Source organism: Arachis hypogaea, chromosome 14, assembly GCF_003086295.3.
Source record: "Arachis hypogaea cultivar Tifrunner chromosome 14, arahy.Tifrunner.gnm2.J5K5, whole genome shotgun sequence".
NCBI classification, from domain to species: domain Eukaryota; kingdom Viridiplantae; phylum Streptophyta; class Magnoliopsida; order Fabales; family Fabaceae; genus Arachis; species Arachis hypogaea.
Window position 1 is genome coordinate 63,808,503 of NC_092049.1, and position 21,738 is coordinate 63,830,240.

At 38.8% G+C, this 21,738-nt stretch overlaps 2 non-coding genes across 2 annotated transcripts; one reads left to right on the top strand and one right to left on the bottom strand.

Moving 5' to 3' along the window:
* Positions 1-8,224: 8,224 nt before the first annotated feature.
* On the top strand, positions 8,225-8,332 carry LOC112745861 (small nucleolar RNA R71). The gene has a single exon (XR_003173769.1). It is a non-coding gene; the product is annotated as a small nucleolar RNA R71 (small nucleolar RNA).
* An 11,161-nt stretch (positions 8,333-19,493) lies between these two features.
* LOC112746569 (small nucleolar RNA R71) lies at positions 19,494-19,601 on the bottom strand. Its single transcript, XR_003174447.1, has one exon. It is a non-coding gene; the product is annotated as a small nucleolar RNA R71 (small nucleolar RNA).
* Between the last annotated feature and the right edge of the window lie 2,137 nt (positions 19,602-21,738).

Sequence of the window (21,738 nt, forward strand, 5' to 3'; positions counted from 1 at the left end):
CTTGTTCTTTAAGATTCAGCACTTTAAATTTCAGTTCTCTTTAATTTCATGCAATTTACCCATTCCCTTTACTTTCTATGCAATTTAAATTCTGCAAATCACAAATCTCTCAACCAAATCTTGATTCGCTTGACTAAATCAACCACTAAACTAAAATTGCTCAATCCTTCAATCCCTGTGGGATCGACCTCACTCCCGTGAGTTATTATTACTTGATGCGACCCGGTGCACTTGCCGGTGAGTTTTGTGTCGGATCGTTTTCCGCACATCAAGTTTTTGGCGCCGTTGCCGGGGATTGATTAGATTGACAATGATTAAGTAAAGTGGAGATCTAGATCAAGCACTTTTTCTTTTCTGTCCTTTAATTTTCAATTAACCCACTAACTGTTTGAATTTTTGCTTAAGCTAACTAAAACTTCATTCTAGCAGTAGATTGAAGTGTCACTGGTTTGTGTGTTTCTTATGTTCTGCTTATATGTTAGGTACAAGAAGAACCACACCCACCTTTCATGAACAAGACGAAAGAACTCTCAGGAGGTTAAGAAGAGCTGAAAGAGGGAAAAATATTGTTGGAGAAGAGGAATCAGAAGAAGAATTCCAAGATATGGAGGAACATTCAACCAATCCACCTGGTGGAGCAGACAACAACAATAACAACCCACCCCAGAGGAGAGTTTTGGCCTCCTATACCTTTGCAAATGCTAGACATTGTGGAAGCAGCATTCTCACCCCTAATGTCAATGCAAATAACTTTGAATTGAAGCCACAACTCATTACATTGGTCCAAAACAACTGCTCGTTTGGGGGAGGACCATTGGAGGATCCAAATCAACATCTATCTACCTTCTTAAGGATTTGTGACACTGTCAAGTCCAATGGCGTGAATCCTGAGACTTACAAGCTTCTGCTGTTCCCGTTCTCATTAAGGGACAAGGCCGCACAATGGCTTGAAACTTTTCCTCAAGGAAGCATCACTAGTTGGGATGATTTGGTGACTAAATTTCTAGCCAAATTCTATCCACCTCAAAGAGTCATCAGGCTGAAAACTGAGGTGCAAACATTCACACAATTGGATGCTGAAAATCTGTATGAAGCATGGGAGAGATACAAGGCTCTGCTGAGGAAATGTCCACCAGAAATGTTCACTGAGTGGGACAAGCTACAGAACTTCTATGAAGGACTCACTCTAAAGTCTCAAGAATCACTTGACCACTCAGCTGGAGGATCATTGCAACTGATGAAAACAGCAGAAGAAGCTCAAAATCTTATTGACATGGTGGCCAACAATCAATATTTCTTTGCTCACCAAAGAAATCGCCAACCATCACAAAGGAGAGGAGTAATGGAGCTAGAAGGAGTGGACTCAATCTTGGCTCAAAATAAGATGATGCAGCAGCAAATTCAACAACAATTTGAGCAAATGGCCAAGAGGATTGATAGCCTCCAAGTTGCAGCAGTTAACACAAGCCAACCATCATCCACATGGGGGCAAAATGAAGAAACTCAAGAAGAACAACAACAGGAGCAAGTACAGTATATGCACAACCAAGGACCAAATAAAGTATATGGTGATACATACAATCCATCCTGGAAGAACCACCCAAACCTCAGATGGGGAGATAATCACACCCAAAACCAACAACCATGGCAGAGGAACTCAAACCAAAATAACCCAAGAAGCAACCAAAACCACAACCAGCAGCAAACTAACCAGAACCCCTACAGAAAACCTCAAAACAACTACCCCAACCCCAACCAGTACCAATCCAATAACCAACCCACCAACCAAAATGCCTACCATCCACCACCCACATCTCACAACCCACCTCAAGTATCACCTGAATCTCAAAGACTCACTAACTTGGAGACCTTGATAGACAAAATGTTGAAACACCAGGAAATGACAACCAAGAACCATGAAGCCTCCATAAAGAGCCTAGAGAGGCAAATTGGGCAAATCTCCAAACAAATTTCTGTTGAGAGACCTTCAAGCTCACTGCCGAGTGACACAATCCCAAATCCTAAGGAAGAATGCAAGGCAATACAATTAAGGAGTGGGAGAACATTGATAAGCAACAATGACACTACAAAGAAGCAAGCAGAGAGCAGCAAAAGGTCAATAGAAGATGAGGAGCAGACAAAGGAAGATGAAGCCAAGAATCAAGTTGTGATGCCAAACAATAGCACTGAGAAACTCAAAGAGAAGGGTAACTAGTCACACAGTTCAAAAGAAGTGATTCAAGGACAGCAGCAAGTAGGAAAGAGCATCACACCTCCACTGCCATATCCCCAGAAGTTCAACAAAGAGGCTAAGGACCATCATTTTCATAAGTTCCTTGAGACTCTCAAGAAGATGGAGATCAATATTCCCTTGGCTGAAGCACTTGAGCAAATGCCTCTGTATGCCAAGTTTTTGAAGGAGCTTATCAATAAGAAAAGAAGTTGGGATGAGAAAGAAACCATACTGCTTACTGAGGAATGCAGGGCCTTGATTCAAAAAGGGCTTCCTCCGAAGCTTGAGGACCCAGGGAGCTTCTTGCTGCCTTGCACCATTGGGGAATTAACCATCACTAAAGCAATGTGCAATCTAGGAGCAGGTATCAACTTAATACCATCCTCCTTGGTGAAAAAGTTGCGTATAGAGGAAGTTAAACCGGTACAGATATCTCTAGAGCAAGTAGATAAGTCAACGGTATATCCCAGGGGTATGATTGAAAACCTTCTGGTCAAGGTGGACAATTTCATATACCCTGCAGATTTTGTGGTTCTAGATTCAGATGGGGATGATGGTGACTCAATTATACTGGGAAGGCCATTCTTGGCCACTGCTAGAGCTATCATAGACATAGAGCAAGGAGAACTAACTCTCAGAATGCATGATAAGAGTGTCACTCTGAAGGTATTACCAGAAGCACAGTTTAGTAATGAGAAGAAAGACTATATGGAAATTGACAAGGGAGAATCACAGTTAAAGGAAGATAGTGACAAGGTGATTCACAGCAACATCCCAAGGCAAAAGATTGTGCAGACTGATGAAGAAGTTCAAGAGAATATTGGAGTATTTGCCACTGAGAAGAGAGATCCCCAAGGTAAGCCTACGGCCAAAGAAGAAAGATCAGCAAAAGAAAGGATGAAACGCAGAAACAAAACAAAAAGGGGTTGGAAGAACAAGAAGATTCCAACAGAGGGGCTTTCCAAAGGTGACCAAGTGCAACTGATATATCAACCGCTGGGAACAAGCCAACAGACTGATGACTATTACACTGTTAGCAATATACTCTCATTAGAGCACGCTGAAATTGAACACCAGAGAACAAAAAGGAGTATCACAGTCAGGGGAGACAAGTTGAGGCACTACAAGCACCAACCTCCATAAAAGAAAGCCCCAATGTCAAGCTAGTGACAATAAAAGAGCGCTTGTTGGGAGGCAACCCAACATGAGGTAGTTTTCTTTTCATAGCTTTTTCAATAAAAATGTTGAATAATTGATATATATTGCAAGGAGCTAAGTTTGGTGTTGCACACCAAAAACAACTTAAGGGAGAATGTAGGATTCTAAGTTTGGTGTTCCACCAAAACCTCATTCAAAAGCACATTCTAACTTCCTGCACATTGCTAGTTCCAAGCAATCAAACAGATTATGCAACCACTTAACTGCTTTTTAGTCTTAACTTCATAACCTTTAGCAAGGACACAAGATTTTGTCTAGAGTTAACCTGTTGTATCATGAGAAGTAGCATGAAATTAAGTTTGGTGTTCCCACACCAAATTAAATCCACAAGCCACACTCAAGTCATGCATACTAACTGGTCACCTAAGGGCTTGAAAAGCAAGCTACTTTTAAGAATTGTGCAGGGAATTCACCACCATTTGAGGACACTATGCATCATAACTCAAAAGGGCACAACAGAAGGAAGGACAAAGGAACTGCAAACCAATAGGTCGTATTTACACTTAACTCTTGCTGTTGAAAAATGTTTTGACTTGTGTTTTGTTAAAGTGTTCATCTAATACAAGCAGAATCACTCTTAAAATAAGTAAGCTAGTTTAAGTGTGTGCTTGTGTGTTTACTTCCACTTGACTAAAAGTATGTTTTGTCCCCTGCATCTTTAATTCAATAAAAGAAATGTTTGAAAGTGAAGTGAGATAGTTCTCTGTTAGATAGAAGTATAATATAAGTAAGTGGTGGTATGTGTGTGTGATTGTATAATAGCTCACTTTTAGTGAATAAGAGAGCTAGGATGTCTCCCTCTAAGTAGAAAGTGGCCTACTGTCTATGAATCTCAATCAAATAAAAATCCTTGGTTAGAAAGAAAAACAAAAAGAAAGAAAAAAAGGGGAGAAAAAGAAATAGCCAAAGAGTGGCAGAACAAAAGAAAACAAAAAGAAACAAAGCTGGACACCAATAGCTTGAACCTTAGAATATATGCCTGTGGTGTCTTTGTATTAGGATCTGCTTAGACTACTAAGTTCTTTGGAGTGCATCAACACTCGGTGACTTGGGTTAACTAACCCGGGATCATCAGCTGAAAGTCCACTATCAAGAGCAACCTAACTACAAGGCATTTAGTAGCCCAAAGAGGTGCTGGGCATCAATGTTTTAAGAAGGAATGTGAGCCAAGTGTCTATAGTGAATAATGTGTCAAGTATAAAGAAAAGAAAATGAACTTGCTACACATGACACTCAAATAAAGCTAATGAACAAAATAATAGCCAAGGATAAAGGAATAATGAGAGGTCATAGCAATATGTTACTTGAAGCTTGAAGGAGACTTTCTAGGCTTAAGAGTCAATAAGAAGTGAGTGTTTACATATCCACATAAAACCCCATGAATTACCAATAACACTCTGCTAGCATGAACATCCTCTTCCATTTCATTCTTTCTTCTCAATAAATCTTTTCTTGCTTGGGGACAAGCAAGCTTTAAGTTTGGTTTTGTGATGACAAGTCATCTTAGCCTAGTTTCACTAGCCTTTTTCTTTTATTTTCAATTGATTTATGCACTTTCTTGAGCCATAAGCAAGCCAATTGGGTAGATTTTCATGCTTCCTTTGATTTAATCAACCATAGATGAATTAATGCAATTTCATGAGGTTTTATGCTATAATTGTCACATATTATGAAAGAATGAATATCTCATGATTTTTAGCATAGCTTTGATGTGTTTGGTTTATTAATGATAGGTGAAGAAAGCTTGGAGAAAGGTTGAAGCAAGAAGGAATGGCTAGGAGGAAGAGAGGACAAAAAGTTTGAGCAAAAGTTTGCCTCAAACTTTTGGAATAAGTGAAAACGAACCAGGGAGCAAAAAGCTTGACCAAAAGTTTGCCTCAAACTTTTGTGCAAACTTTTGGGCAAAAAGCTTGAGCAAAAGTTTGCCTCAAACTTTTTGGCAAACTTTTGGGCAAAAAGCTTGAGCAAATGTTTGCCTCAAACTTTTTGGCAAACTTTTGGCATCACAAATCAACACCCTGGAGAGGTAAAGTTTGCGCCAACGTTTGCCTCAAACTTTTTGGCAAACGTTGGCGCCATGAACAACACACCCTGGAGAATAAAAGTTTGCACCAACGTTTGCCTCAAACTTTTTGGCAAACGTTGGCGCCATGAGTGTGCAAGGGGGAGCCAACGTTTGAGCAAAAGTTTGACCCCAAACTTTGGCTCAAACGTTGGTAGCAGCAAGGATGGGGTGGCTGATATGAAAAGTTTGAGTAAAAGTTTGCCTCAAACTTTTACTCAAACTTTTACTCAAGCTTTTATAATTCCCAACCCGGTTCACTTCGGTTCTCTCTCCAACTCCAAGAGCAATCAACCAAGGCCTCTATCAACCCAATTCCATCAAGAGCAAAGGCCCAATTCAAAGCTTGAAGACCATTTGAAGAAAGTGTATAAATAGCTTAGGATTTAAGTTTTTGAGGGAGCTTTTCCTTTTAGTTTTCATAGAGAGTTCTCGGAGAGCTTTTGGTGTGGAGTGAATTTTAATTTCTAAGTCTCGGGGAAGGAGAATTGAATTCCCTTCCTCTTAGTTTTCTTGCTTTCAATTTCAATTACAATTGTCTTGGATCTTGGGTTGGAGAATTGAAGGAATTCTGTTTCAATCTCATCCTGAGACCTCTCTGTTTCTTTACTGCACAATTGAATTTAAATTTCTGTTAATTTCTTCTTCATCTACTTTCTCTGCAATTTACATTTCCTTTGCAATTGTTCTTGTTGGATCTAGGAAGGCATTGAGATCTAGACTTGGTTATCTAGTCTCTTGGGTCCTGAGATCTGAATTATCATTTTACATTCTCTGTTTACTGCTTTCAAGCTCATTTACATTTCTGTTTCAAGATCCGATTCAATCCAATTCATCTTCCACTCTTATGTTTGTTGAATTTTACTTTGCCTTGTTTAATTTATGCAAATCCAATTCCCAATTCCCTTTACAATTCAAGCCATTTACATTTCTTGCACTTTAAGATTCTTCAATTTACATTTCTTGCATTTTAAGTTTCTGCCATTTAATTTCTTGTTCTTTAAGATTCAGCACTTTAAATTTCAGTTCTCTTTAATTTCATGCAATTTACCCATTCCCTTTACTTTCTATGCAATTTAAATTCTGCAAATCACAAATCTCTCAACCAAATCTTGATTCGCTTGACTAAATCAACCACTAAACTAAAATTGCTCAATCCTTCAATCCCTGTGGGATCGACCTCACTCCCGTGAGTTATTATTACTTGATGCGACCCGATGCACTTGCCGGTGAGTTTTGTATCGGATCGTTTTCCGCACATCAGGGAGCCTCAAAACATCATATATGGACAAAGGCATTATACTGACACACACTCCTAAATCACACATGCAATCATAAATTACTACATTACCAATAGTACAACTAACTATGCAAGGACCTGGATCACTACATTTTTCAGGTAATCCTCCCATTAAAGCAGATATAGAACTACCTAAAGGAATAGTTTCTAATTCATTAATTTTGTCTTTATGGATACATAAGTCTTTTAGAAACTTTACATATTTAGGTACCTGCTGAATAACATCAAAAAGGGGAACAGTTACCTCAACCTTTTTGAATATTTCTACCATTTTAGGATCAGGTTCCAGCTGTTTCTTGGGCTTCCTTGCAAGCTGTGGAAATGGAATGGGAACAGTGGGTTCCATGGTGCCTGCGCCTTTTGGTGCTTCTTCCTGTGGTTGAGCTATCTCTTCTTCAGCTATGTCTTGTATGTCCTCTTCCTCTTCAACATCTTCGACTTCTACCACCTCTTCAACTGAAGCGTATTATGGTGAGCTTGGTTCCTCCTGATTCCTCTCCTGCAGTGTGGTTCTGGACCTCAGGTTGATGGCATTAATGCCTCCCTTTGGATTGGGTAACGGTTGAGAGGGGATTCCAGTGGTGCTTGAAGGTTGGTTGCTGGAATTTTGTGTTGAACCAAGCTGTGTCATAAAAGCTTGCAGAGTAGAGGTGAGACCATTCAGACTGGCGTTAATAGTGTTCACGATGGTACTTTCCATGGCCAGTTGTCTTTTCTCAAAAGCTTGTAATAAATCTTCATTAGAAGATACAGAAGAATGAGTAAATTGAGAGGTTTGCTGCTGATTGTTCGGTGGTCCTTGGTTTTGCCTCAGGTGAGGTGCTCGGTAAGGTTGATTTTGCTGCCTGTTGTTGTTATTATTCCACCTTTGATTTCCCTGATTATCTCTGCCTCGCCTGTTATTGTTGTCCCTCCAATTCTGGTTTGAATTGTCCTGCCATCCATGGTTATTATTTCCACTTTGATTGTACCCTTGGTTGGGGCGGTCATAGAAGTTGTGAGTGGATCCTACCATGTTGTCTTCTTGTTGGAGCTACGGGTATTCATCAGTGTAATGGCTGTAATCAGCACAAATTCTGCAAATTCTTTGTGGGACTAGTTGTTGGTTTTGCTGCGGTTGAGTTTGCTGAGCTTGTTGATTCAACTGTATTTGCTTCAGCAGGTTGGTCATCTCACAGATGCTTTGAGTTAGAGCAGTAGTCTCTCTGCCAGAAGATACTTCTGCAACGGCTTTTGAACAGCCTTGCTTCTGTCTGTGGTTCCGAGTAGATTCAGCTAAATCACTGATCAATTGCCAAGCTTCATCAGTGGTCTTGTACTTCTTCATAGACCCATTGCTGGCACTTTCCAATGTGGTCTTATCTTGGGGCCTCATACCTTGTGTGATATAGCTGAGTAGCACGATCTTGTCAATCATGTGGTGGGGGCATGCTTCCAGAAGATTATTGAAGCGCTCCCAGTATTCAAAGAGAGTCTCATTGTCATCCTGAACAATTGTAGAGATATCCTTCCTCAGTTTATCAGTAACTTCAGATGGAAAGAATTTCTCCAGAAACTCCTTTCTGAGTGTATCCCAGTTGGATACATTTGCTAGAGGTTGAGTGTAGTACCACTCTCTTGCTTTTCCCTCAAGAGAGAACGGAAAAGCTTTCAGCAGAATTGAAGTTTCATCAGTGCCATCACGCCTGACAGTAGAACAGGCTGCCTGGAAATCTCTCAAGTGCTTGATAGGCTCTTGAGCAGGTAGGCCATGAAACTTGGGCATCAAATTTAACAGTGCGGTCTTTATTTCAAAATCTATAGCTATCGCTGGATGATGCGCTTGAAACGGTTGCATTGTAAAATTAGGAGCTCCTTCCTCCTGAATGGTAATTCTTCTAGCTGCCATGTTTTCTGCACGTAAAACAACCGAATCAGTAGAACAGGGGCTGGTTTCTTCCTCAGATTCACTTTCAGATCCGCTCTTAGAGCGGGCTAACCTACGCTGTTCTCGCTTTATTCGTGAAATTGTTCTTTCAATTTCAGGATCGAATATTAGCAAGCGCGGATCAGGAAGTGAACGTGTCATTTGACGGAAGAAACATGCAGCTCATAGTAGCGAAATTAAATAAAATGCAAATAAATAAATTCTAATTAATAAAATTAGCACTCTATTGCAACTCCCTGGCAACGGCGCCAAAAATAGATGGGAAGCAGAAGATGGTGAATTAAAAATTTATTAAAATGGTTACGTTGCAAGTATAGTTCTTAACTCACCAAAAATTTGCCTATCAATTTAGAAATATGTCACAGAGAGTTTAAATTAAATTTACTGGGAGTTTTAAGTCCCAGGTCGTCTCCCAACGAGTTGCAGAAAAGTGTGCTGTTTTATTAGTCAGATGTTCCAAGAAGTTGAGCTAAGTAAATTGGAATTTAAGTTGAGGAATTTTAAATAATATAAATAAAAGCCTTGACTGGGAATTGATTGGTTAGAATCTCTATATTTGATGGTGTGATTGTAAGATTAATTTATAATTAATGGTTATTCTGTTTGGTTATCCTTTACTAGGTAAGGGAGAGTCAAACAAGTTGGAATGCCAGATCTGTTCACAAGTTGCAACCCACTTAGTTCAAAGGGATTGGCGTCGGTGATAGGATAGCAATCAAACATTTAACCCAATTACAAATTTTCTTTCAATCCTTCCAACTCAAGAGTTCCTTTTTAATCAACTCCCCATCAAGTAAGGAAACTACTCACGCATTGTAAATAAAGAATCCATAGCACATGAAAGGGAATTAAAAGAAGACATGATTATTGGAATTGAAATTGAATTAAAAAGAAATAATCCTTGCATTAAATAATCATAAAAGTATCTGAATGACAAAATTGAACAAAACAAAGAACATGGAAGAATAAAACCAAGTTAAGAAAACAAACTAGAATGATGAAGTCTTGATGAGGGAAATGACTCTTCTCAATGTTCAAATGCTTAGATCAATTCAAAATTAGAATCCTAAAAACCTAGAGAGAAAAACCTAAGAGAGTAAAAAAAACTAGATGTCAAACTTGCTAAATGAATGTCTTTTGTTTCTGCATGTTCTCTGACTCTAGTCTGCTGTTCCGAGCCAAAAACTGGGCCGAAATACGGTCCAAAATCACCCCCAACGAATTCTGCAGATTATGCAGATCGCACATGTCACGCGATCGCGTCATCCATGCGGACGCGTCATTCACGTTTTTCCTCGCCATGCGTTCGGTTCGTCCATGCTACCGCATCGCTTGGGCTTTCCAATCCGCGCGGCCGCGTCGCTGCGATTTGCTCTCCTTCGCGCGGTCGCGTGAGCCATGCGACCGCGTCACTTCTCGCTGGTTATCTCCTCAAATTCTTCTGTTCCTTCCATTTTTTGCTAGCTTCCTTTCCAATCTCCAACTCATTCATGACCTATAAAGTCTGAAACACTTAACACACAGATCACGGCATCGAATGGAATAAAGGAGAATTAAAAATAAATAATTAAAGTCTCTAGGAAGCAGTTTTCAACATGTAATAAATTCAGGAAGGAAATCTAAATGCATGCTAATTTAATGAATAAGTGGGTAAGGATCATGATAAAACCACACAATTAAACACAGTATAAACCATAAAATAGTGGTTTATCACGTACGCGTGATTTTGGAGTTTTACATGGTGACGCGTGTGCGTGACTAACGAGTATGCGAGATTTGAAGATTTACACAGCGACGCGTCTGCGTGACCGAAGCGTCCGTGTGACTCGCGAAAAAGACCATCGACGCGTACGCGTGACATGCGTCACGTGCAGAAAACGCAGAAAAATGCTGGGAGCGATTTCTGGGCTGTGTTGACCCAGTTTCCAGCCCAAAAAACACATATTAGAAGCTGCAGAATGGACTAAACAAGTGGTCCCCATCCATCCATTGAAGACTTGATTATTTAAATTAATTTTGATTTAAATTCAAATTTGAATTCTAGAAAAAGATATTATTTTAATTTTAAAAATTAAATTTTAAATTTATTAGGATTAGTTATAAAAGGGAGGAACTTTCCTTCCTTTTGAGAGGTCCTGGCCGGGGAGGATCCCATTCCAATTTACAATTTACAATCCTAATTTTCTACTCTGAACCATGAGCAACTAAACCTCCACTGTTAAAGTTAGGAGCTCTGTCTATTTGTATGGATTGATTTTATTGATTTTTCTATTTTAATTTATGCATGGATTTATAATTTAAGAATTGTTTTCGCTCTTCATCTTAGGAATTTGGGTAGAACGGAAGTATGACCCTCTTTCTGTTTGAGTTCTTGTATAACTTGGAAAAGCTCTTTACTTGAACAATAACTTGAAAACATATTCTCCTAAATTTTAATTATTTGGATTTAACGGGATACGTGACATATAATCCTTTTATTTTTGGGTAATTAAAATTTTTGTGGCATATAAACTGGAATTTGGTCATGTAGCTTCTAATTGTAATTAATTGACCAAGGAATTGGCAGTTAATGAATTTTAGAGGAGACTAGAAAGGTCTAAGAAATTAGGGTCTAGTCACATATAGTTTTCCATAAATTAAATCCTACATAATTAAAATAGTTAGTAAGAAAAGTTAATCCAGAAAAATAGATAACTCTGAAGCCTTAACTATCTTCTTCATATTTTATTCCCAAATTAATCACTTCCCTGTCTACTTTTTAATGCTCTTTGAATATTCAAACACTATTTTCTGTTTGTCTAACTAAGCCTATCAAACACTATTGTTGCTTAATCTATCAATTCTCGTGGGATGGACCCTTACTCACGTAAGGTATTACTTGGTACGACCCGGTGCACTTGCCGGTAAGTCTGTGGGTTATTAATACCGCACCAATTTTGTTGTGCCATAGCAGCTTTCAATCTTGCGAAGTTACTGCTGATATCACATGGTTGTAGGGCTGAGTGATAACCCCAATTTTGTGGTTTATCTTGTGCTTAATTTGGGGGATTTTATCACCTTTTCCCACATTTATTCAATGAAATAGCATGGTTTTGTAATTCTCCCTTGAATTGTGCTTAAGTGTAAAAACATGTTTTTTAGGCCCTTAAATTGGTGATTTTAATTCACTTTAATTCCATTTGATGCCTTGATGTGTTTTTTGAGTGATTTTAGGTTCATAAGGCAAGTATTGGATGGAAGAAGTGAGGAGAAAAGCATGCAAAGTGGGAGAACTCATGAAGAAATGAAGGAACTGCAAAACTGTCAAGCCTGACCTCTTCGCACTCAATCGACCATAACTTGAGCTACAGAGGTCAAAATGAGGCGGTTCTAGTTGTGTTGGAAAGCTAACATCCGGATCTTCAAAATGATATAAAATTTATCATAGTTTTCTAATGTCTAGGGATGCGCACGTGCACTGTATGTGTGCACACCAATTGGTGCACCTGATTTACTAAAAGCAACTCGTGGCCAGTGATTTGTAGAGCATTTTGGGCCCAATCCAACTCATTTCTAATGGTATTTCATGCAGAATTCAAGCTTGGGCAAAGGGGGGGAGCAATTAGTTTAGTCAACATGAGCCTTTAGTTAGTTTTCTAGAGAGAGAAGCTCCCTCTTCTCTCTAGAATTAGGTTAGGATTAGGTTAAATAGTCATAGATCCATGTTTAATTCCTTGCTTTCATTTTGTTTCTTTGATAATTTCTCATTTCTACATCTTGATTTTCTTAGTTGTAGTGTTACTTTCCATCTTTGCCCTCTTTTGTGATGACGAACTCATGTTGGAATTGGTTTACATGTAATGCAATTTGATATTGATGTTTATTTCATTGATGAATTAAGTTGTTGATTTACTCTCCTTGCAATTGGTAGTTGTTAGATTTTACTATTTCTTGCAATTTATTATGCTTTCCTTTATCACCCACCAAGTGTTTGACAAAATGCTTGGTTGGTTTTTAGAGTAGGTTTTGAGCATTCTTGGCTTGGAAAGAGTAATTAGGAAATCTTGAGTCATGAAAATCCAACCTATGTTGGTGATCTAGAATTGTTAGTTAATATCATTTTCGATGACTCTAATCTTTTGCTAATCCAATTAGTGAGTTGATTAGGAATTTTGATTTGAGATTAACTAGTCTTGTTTGACTTTCTCTCATGGAAGATAATTTACACCTTCTTCCAAGGTTAGAGATGACGAAATAAGATAAATTCTTATTAATTATTATTATTAGTTACTAAGATGGAAAGCCTATGATCTCAACCCTTGCCATGAATGTCTCTCTTTATTACTTGCTTTCTTTATTTGCTCGATTTACTTTTCTTGCCCCTCTTATAAACCAAAACCCCCTTTACCCCTTTATAGCCAATAGTTGACCACTTCATTTCATTCCAAGGGAGACGACCTGGAGTCCAAATACTTCGGTTAATTTTTATTAGGGGTTTGTTATTCGTGACAACACCAAAATTTTTTATGTGAGAATTGTTTGTTGGTTTAGAACTATGCTTACAACGAAGTTCTTATTTCTACTAGAGGAATTCTAAACCGACACGACAAAACTCGTCCATCAAAATGGTGTCGTTGCTGGGGATTTGCAATGGTGCTATGTTATTAGCTATTGTATATATTGTGAATAGCTTGATTTTTGGTCTGTTTGTTAGTTTTTTCTAGTTTTAGGATTTGGTTTTCTTTGTTTCTTGCTAGAATTTATTTTTGTTTTATCTTATCACCATGAATTCTCATCACTTTGGCTTTGAGTGTGGTTCAAACTATGTTGTAGGAAATAAAAGCTTTAATGAGGATTTGCATTAAGGCTTTGGAGATCAAGGGTGGGAGGAGCCTCAAGCTTATAGACAATCTTCTTGGCAACAACCTCCTCTGGCTTCTTATGGGTACAATTCAAATCTTGATGCATACCAATCTAATGTATGTGATGATCCTCATTATAGTTGTCAACCATAATCATCATATGCATATGATCCCACTCCTCAATATAGCCCTCCACCATACTCACAAGCCTCATACCACCATTCACCTCCACATGATCCTAAACCATACCCACCATACCAACCACCATATGAACCAAATCTAGAACCACTACCATTCTAACACCAATACTCCCAAGAACCACAAAGTCCACATACACCACCTCAAAAATTTCACCAATATGAACTACCTTCCAATTATAACAACCTTCCCTCAAACAATGAACCCTCTCTTCCACCATCACCTCCCGACGAAGCCCTCATGCTAGAATTGAGAGATCTTGAATCTCATATCTTAAGGCGACACGAGGAGGATGAAAAGAAATTTGAGGAGTTAAGAGCAAAATTGGCTATCATAGTAGAAGCCATTGGCAATATAGTCTCATCCTGCCTAAGCCTATGCGATCAAGGCACTCCCATTGTTGAATGTGGAGAAGCAACCAAGGAGCTCAGTAAGGGAGTGAACTTGAAGCTCTAAGGTGAAGAAGAGGAGTTAAAGCAAGAAAAGCAACAAGAGGAGGAGGTAGAGATTATTGAACAAGAGGAAGTAGTGGTTGGAGCCTTAGGATATGTTAAGTACATAGAGGAAGCACAAATTGAAGAGCCTTCTTCCATGGAGTTCGAAGTTGATGTTTAGGAGGAGAGTGCACAACCTCCAAGCCACAATGTGATTGAAGAATTAAAAGAAGTGTCCCAAGTAATAGGCCCTCCTATTTATGATGATTCCATACCAACATATGATCCTTTTGAGCTTGAAAAATCCTTCCCCACTATGCTCGGAATTGATGATGAGGTAGATTTCACTCAACCTCCTATGTATGATTTGAGTGATGGGGAAGAGCTAGAGGACATTGGTGAAGAAGAATGTGAACTTGAGGAAGCTTGGCAAGAGGTAGAGCATGAAGTATCTTGCCAAGTGGTGGAAGCCTTCCAAAAAGGATGGACGGGAGTGGAGCGTGTTTTGTCAAGACCGTTGGGAACTCTTCCACCTAGGTTGTCATCTAATCCTTCATTTGAGTGGGTAAAACTTCTAACTCTTAGCTTTATTATCCCACTTGAATATGGTTTGCTTGAGACGGATGGCTAACTTAGGGCGCTTTGTGGAATTAAGTGTAAGAGGAGGATGTTTAGTGGTTGGCGTTGTAAGTCTAGGCTCATTATGGTTGGAAGCTCAAAATTGAGGAGCATGGATTGGTGTAATGCTCAACTAAATGGGTCTAGGAGGATAGTTTGGTGCTTCCATGAGAATTCATCTCTCTTGCCACCCAGAGGAAATCACCATGATCAACTCAAGGACGGGTGTGAAAACAAAGTGTGGGATCCCGGATCACACAAGGAAAATCAACTTTGGGAGCCCATGGTTTGTGAAGAACTCCATTAAAGCTTGGAGTTATTAACTTTGAATGATGAAGCACAATGGAAGTCCAAGCATTGGTGGATGTTCAAGGATGGATTCAAGCACAAGCCACCTTGATGAGGAGCTCCCCATAAGTCCAACTTAAGGACAATAAACAAAAGTGCTAGGTGGGAGACACCCCACCATGGTAATATCCTTTCATTTTTCTCTTTTGTACATATTGGTAAAATAGGTATAATTTCATGTTTTGATTGATTTGTTAAGTTTGTTTGGTAGTTTAGTGTGTTAAATAATGTTTTGTGGTGTTTTGGTAGTTGTTTGGAGGTTTGGAATGCTTGGTTTGGTGCAAAAACATAGAAAAATTTTGAAAAACAGAGCACCATCCATGCGCACGCGTGCTTCACGCGTACGCGTGCTTCACGCGTACGCGTGAATCAAGCAATTTCGACCATCCACGCGCACGCGTCATGTACGCGTACGCGTGGGTTGAATTTTTACACTTCCCATACATTCACCCGAGAGTTGTGCCTGAAGTGTGCCAACTTTGTGCCCCAGGGCACGCGCACGTGTACCTTGCGCGTACGCGTCGACTCTCTGCTTTGCCATTGATGAGCGGATAATTTATACGCTTTTTGGCATTGTTTTTAGTACGTTTTTAGTAGAATCTAGTTACTTTTAGGGATGTTTTCATTAGTTTTTATGTTAAATTCACATTTCTGGACTTTACTATGAGTTTGTGTATTTTTTCTGTGATTTCAGGTATTTTCTGGCTAAATTTGAGGGACTTGAGCAAAAATCAGATTCAGAGGTTGAAGAAGGACTGCTAATGCTGTTGGATTCTGACCTCCCTGCACTCAAAGTGGATTTTCTGGAGCTACCAGAGTCAAAATGGCGCGCTTCCAATTGCGTTGGAAAGTAGACATCCAGGGCTTTCCAGCAATATATAATAGTCCATACTTTGGCGAGGTTTAGACGACGTAAATGGGTGTTGAACGCCAGTTCTACGTTGCTGTATGGAGTTAAACGCCAGAAACACGTTACAAGCCAGAGTTGAACGCCAGAAATACGTTATAAACTGGCGTTCAACTCCAAGATTGACCTCTACACGTGTAACATTCCAGCTCAGCCCAAGCACACACCAAGTGGGCCCTGGAAGTGGATTTATGCATCGATTACTTACTTCTGTAAACCCTAGTAACTAGTTTAGTATAAATAGGACTTTTTACTATTGTATTAGACATCTTTTGATCATTTTTAGATCTCTAGACCTTCATGGGAGGTTGGCCACTCGGCCATGCTTACCCTATATTCACTTATGTATTTTCAAACGGTAGAGTTTCTATACTCCATAGATTAAGGTGTGGAGCTCTGCTGTTCCTCAAAGATTAATGCAAAGTACTACTGTTTTTCTATTCAATTCAACTTATTCCGCTTCTAAGATATTCATTTGCACTTCAACCTGAATGTGATGAACGTGACAATCATCAGCATTCCCCCACGAACGCGTGCCTGACAACCACTTCCGTTCTACCTTAGATTGAATGAGTATCTCTTGGATCTCTTAATCAGAATCTTCGTGGTATAAGCTAGATTGATGGCGGCATTCATGAGAGTCCGGAAAGTCTAAACCTTGTCTGTGGTATTCCGAGTAGGACTCTGGGATTGAATGACTGTGACGAACTTCAAACTCGCGAGTGCTGGGCGTAGTGACAGACGCAAAAGGAGGGTGAATCCTATTCCAGTATGATCGAGAACCTCAGATGATTAGCCGTGCTGTGACAGAGCATTTGGACCATTTTCACAAGAGGATGGGATACAGCCATTGACAAGGGTGATGCCTCCAGACGATTAGCCATGCAGTGACAGCGCATCGAACCATTTTCCAGAGAGGATAAAAAGTAGCCATTGACAACGGTGATGTCCTTACATAAAGCCAGCCATGGAAAGGAGTAGGATTGATTGGATGAAGACAGCAGGAAAGCAGAGGTTCAGAGGAACGAAAGCATCTCTATGCGCTTGTCTGAAATTCTCACCAATGATTTACATAAGTATTTCTATCCTTATTTTATTATATATTTTCGAAAACTCCATAACTATTTTATATCCGCCTGACTGAGATCTACAAGGTGACCATAGCTTGCTTCATACCAACAATCTCCGTGGGATCGACCCTTACTCACGTAAGGTTTATTACTTGGACGACCCAGTGCACTTGCTGGTTAGTTGTATCGATGTTGTGAATGAAAAACAATTTATTAAGACGTGCGTACAGAGTTTTTGGCGCCGTTGCCTGAGATCACAATTTCGTGCACTAAGTTTTTGGCGCCGTTGCCGGGGATTGTTTGAGTTTGGACAACTAACGGTTCATCTTGTTGCTCAGATTAGGTAATTTCCTTCTTATTTTGTTTTCAAAAAGTTTTCAAAAATTTTTCAAAAATATTTTCTTCTTTTTCTTTTTTTTTTCAATTAATATTCGAAAAAAAAATTTAGAAAATCATAAAAATAAAATAAATATTTCATGTTTCTTGTTTGATTCTTGAGTCAAAATTAAGTTTGGTGTCAATTGCATGATTTAAAGTTTGCATAAAAATTTTCGAAAAAAATTCATGCATTCATAGTGTTCTTCATGATCTTCAAGTTGTTCTTGGTAAGTCTTCTTGTTCGATCTTCATATTTTCTTGTTTTGCATCTTTTCTTGTTTTACATGTGCATTTTTGCATCTATAGAGTCTAAACATGAAAGATTTCTAAGTTTGGTGTCTTGCATGTTTTCTTTGCATTAAAAATTTTTCAAAAATATGTTCTTGATGTTCATCATGATCTTCATAGTGTTCTTGGTGTTCATCTTGACATTCATAGCATTCTTGTATGCATTCATTGTTTTGATCCAAAATTTTCATGCATTGCATCATTTTCATATTTTTCTGTCCCATCATTAAAAATTCAAAAATAAAAAAATATCTTCCCCTTTTTCTCTCTTGAAATTTCGAAAATTAGATTTGACTTTTTCAAAAATTTTTAAAATCTAGTTGTTTTTATGAGTCAAATCAAATTTTCAATTTAAAAATCTTATCTTTTTCAAAATCTTTTTCAAAAATCAAATCTTTTTCATTTTTCTTAATTTTGTCCCATAATTTTCGAAAATATCATCAACAATTAATGTTTTGATTCAAAAATTTCAAGTTTGTTACTTGCTTGTTAAGAAAGATTCAAACTTTAAGTTCTAGAATCATATCTTGTGATTTCTTGTGAATCAAGTCATTAATTGTGATTTTAAAAATCAAATCTTTTTCAAAATTAATTTCAATCATATCTTTTCAAAAAATATCTTCTTATCTTATCTTTTTCAAAAATTTGATTTTAAAATATCTTCTCTAACTTCTTATCTTCTTATCTTTTCAAAATTGATTTTCAAATTTGTTTCAACTAACTAACTAACTTTTTGTTTTTTTTCTTATCTTTTTCAAAACTACCTAACTAACTCTCTCTCTCTCTAATTTTCGAAAATATCTTCCCTCTTTTTCAAAATTTCTTTTTGATTAATTAATTATTTTACTTTTTGATTTTAATTTTCGAAAATTACTAACCTTTTTCAAAAAAAACTATTTTCGAAAATCACTAACTCTTTTTCAAAAATTATTTTCGAAAATTCTCTTTCTCTCTCATCTCATTCAATTTATTTATTCATCTACTAACACTTCTCTTCATCTCACATCTCTGCTCTCCTCACCATTGTGTTTCTTTCTTTACATTACTCTTCTTTTCTTCTACTCACACAGGGGAACCTCTATACCTGTGGTAAAAAGGATCCCTATTATTATTATTTTTCTGTTCCCTCTTCTACATATGAGCAGGAGCAAGGACAAGAACACTCTTGTTGAAACAGATCCAGAACCTGAAAGGACTCTGAAGAGAAAACTAAGAGAAGCTAAATTACAACAATCCAGCAAGCACCTGTCAGAAATTTTCAAACAAGAAGAGGAGATGGCAGCCGAAAATAATAATAATGCAAGGAGGATGCTTGGTGACTTTACTGCACCTAATTCCAATTTACATGGAAGAAGCATCTCCATTCCTGCCATTGGAGCAAACAATTTTGAGCTGAAACCTCAATTAGTTTCTCTGATGCAGCAGAACTGCAAGTTTCATGGACTTCCATCTGAAGATCCTTTTCAGTTCTTAATTGAATTCTTGCAGATATGTGATACTGTTAAGACTAATGGAGTAGATCCTGAAGTCTACAGGCTCATGCTTTTCCCTTTTCATGTAAGAGACAGAGCTAGAGTATGGTTGGACTCTCAACCTAAGGATAGCCTGAACTCTTGGGATAAGCTGGTCAAGGCTTTCTTAGCCAAGTTCTTTCCTCCTCAAAAGCTGAGTAAGCTTAGAGTGGATGTTCAGACCTTCAGACAGAAAGAAGGTGAATCCCTCTATGAAGCTTGGGAGAGATACAAAGGACTGACCAAAAAGTGTCCTTCTGACATGCTTTCAGAATTGACCATCCTGGATATATTCTATGATGGTCTGTCTGAATTAGCCAAGATGTCATTGGATACTTCTACAGGTGGATCCATTCACCTAAAGAAAACACCTGCAGAAGCTCAAGAACTCATTCACATAGTTGCTAATAACCAGTTCATGTACACTTCAGAGAGGAGTCCTGTGAGTAATGGGACACCTCAGAAGAAGGGAGTTCTTGAAATTGATACTCTGAATGGAATGCAAGCTGTATCCAACAGTACTCAAGAGGCATCTTCTGAAGAAGACGCTTATGATCCTGAAAACCCTGCAATAGCAGAGGTGAATTTCATGGGTGAACCATATGGAAACACCTATAATCTCTCATGGAGAAATCACCTAAATCTCTCTTGGAAGGATCAACAAAAGCCTCAATAGGGCTTTAACAATAGTGGAAGAAACAGGTTTAGCAATAGCAAACCTTTTCCATCATCCACTCAGTAACAGACAGAGAACTCTAAATAAAATACTTCTAATTTAGCAAACTTAGTCTCTGATCTATCTAAGGCCACTGTGAGTTTCATGAATGAAACAAGGTCCTCCATTAGAAATTTAGAAACACAAGTGGGCCAGCTGAGTAAAAGGATCACTGAAATCCCTCCTAGTGCTCTCCCAAGCAATACAGAAGAAAATCCAAAAGGAGAGTGCAAGGCCATTGATATAACCATCATGGCCAAATCCAAAGAGGAAGGGGCGGACATGAATCCCAAGGAGGAAGACCTCCTGGGACGTCCAGTGATCAATAAGGAGTTTTCCTTTGAGGAACCAAAGGTATCTGAGGCTCAACTAGAGACCATAGAGATTCCATTAAACCTCCTTATGCCATTCATGAGCTCTGATGAGTATTCCTCTTCTGAAGAGAATGAGGATGTCACTGAAGAGCAAGTTACCAAGTACCTTGGTGCAATCATGAAGCTGAATGCCAAATTATTTGGTATTGAGACTTGGGAAGATGAACCTCCCTTGTTCACTAATGAACTGAGTGATCTGGATCAACTGACATTGCCTCAGAAGAAACAGGATCCTGGAAAGTTCTTAATACCTTGTACCATAGGCACCATGACCTTTGAGAAGGCTCTATGTGACCTTGGGTCAGGGATAAACCTCATGCCCCTCTCTGTAATAGAGAAACTGGGAATCTATGGGGTACAAGCTGCTAAAATCTCATTAGAGATGGCAGACAATTCAAGAAAACAGGCTTATGGACAAGTAGAAGACGTATTAGTAAAGGTTGAAGGCCTTTACATCCCTGCTGATTTCATAGTCCTGGATACTGGGAAGGATGAGGATGAATTCATCATCCTTGGAAGACCCTTCCTAACCACAGCAAGAGCTGTGATTGATGTTGACAGAGGTGAATTAGTCCTTCAATTGAATGGGGACTCCCTTGTGTTTACAACTCAAGGTTATCCTTCTGTAAACATGGAAAAGAGGCACAGTAAGTTTCTCTCAAAACAAAGTCAACCAGAGCCCCCACAGTCAAATTCTAAGTTTGGTGTTGGGAGGCCACAACCAAACTCTAAGTTTGGTGTTGGGAAGTCTCAACAATGCTCTGAACATCTGTGAGGCTCCATGAGAGCCCACTGTCAAGCTACTGACATTAAAGAAGCGCTTGTTGGGAGGCAACCCAATTTTTATTTATCTAATTTTATTGTTCTTTCATGTTTTATTAGGTTCATGATCATATGGAGTCACAAAATAAATATAAAAATTAAAAACGGAATCAAAAACAGCAAAAGAAAAATCACACCCTGGAGGAGGATCTCACTGGCATTTAAACGCCAGTAAGAAGCATCTGGCTAGCGTTCAACGCCAGAACAGAGCATGGTTCTGGCACTGAACGCCCAAAATGGGCAGCATCTGGGCGTTTGAACGCCAGAATTGCACCCTGGAGAAGAGCTGGCGCTGAACGCCCAGAACAAGCATGGTTTTGGCGTTCAACGCCAGAAATGGGCAACAAATGGGCGTTCAACGCCCAGAACAAGCACCAATCTGGCGCTGAATGCCCAGAGTTGTGTGCAAGGGCATTTTGCATACCTAATTTGGTGCAAGGTTGTAAATCCTTGAACACCTCAGGATCTGTGGACCCCACAGGATCACCTCAGGA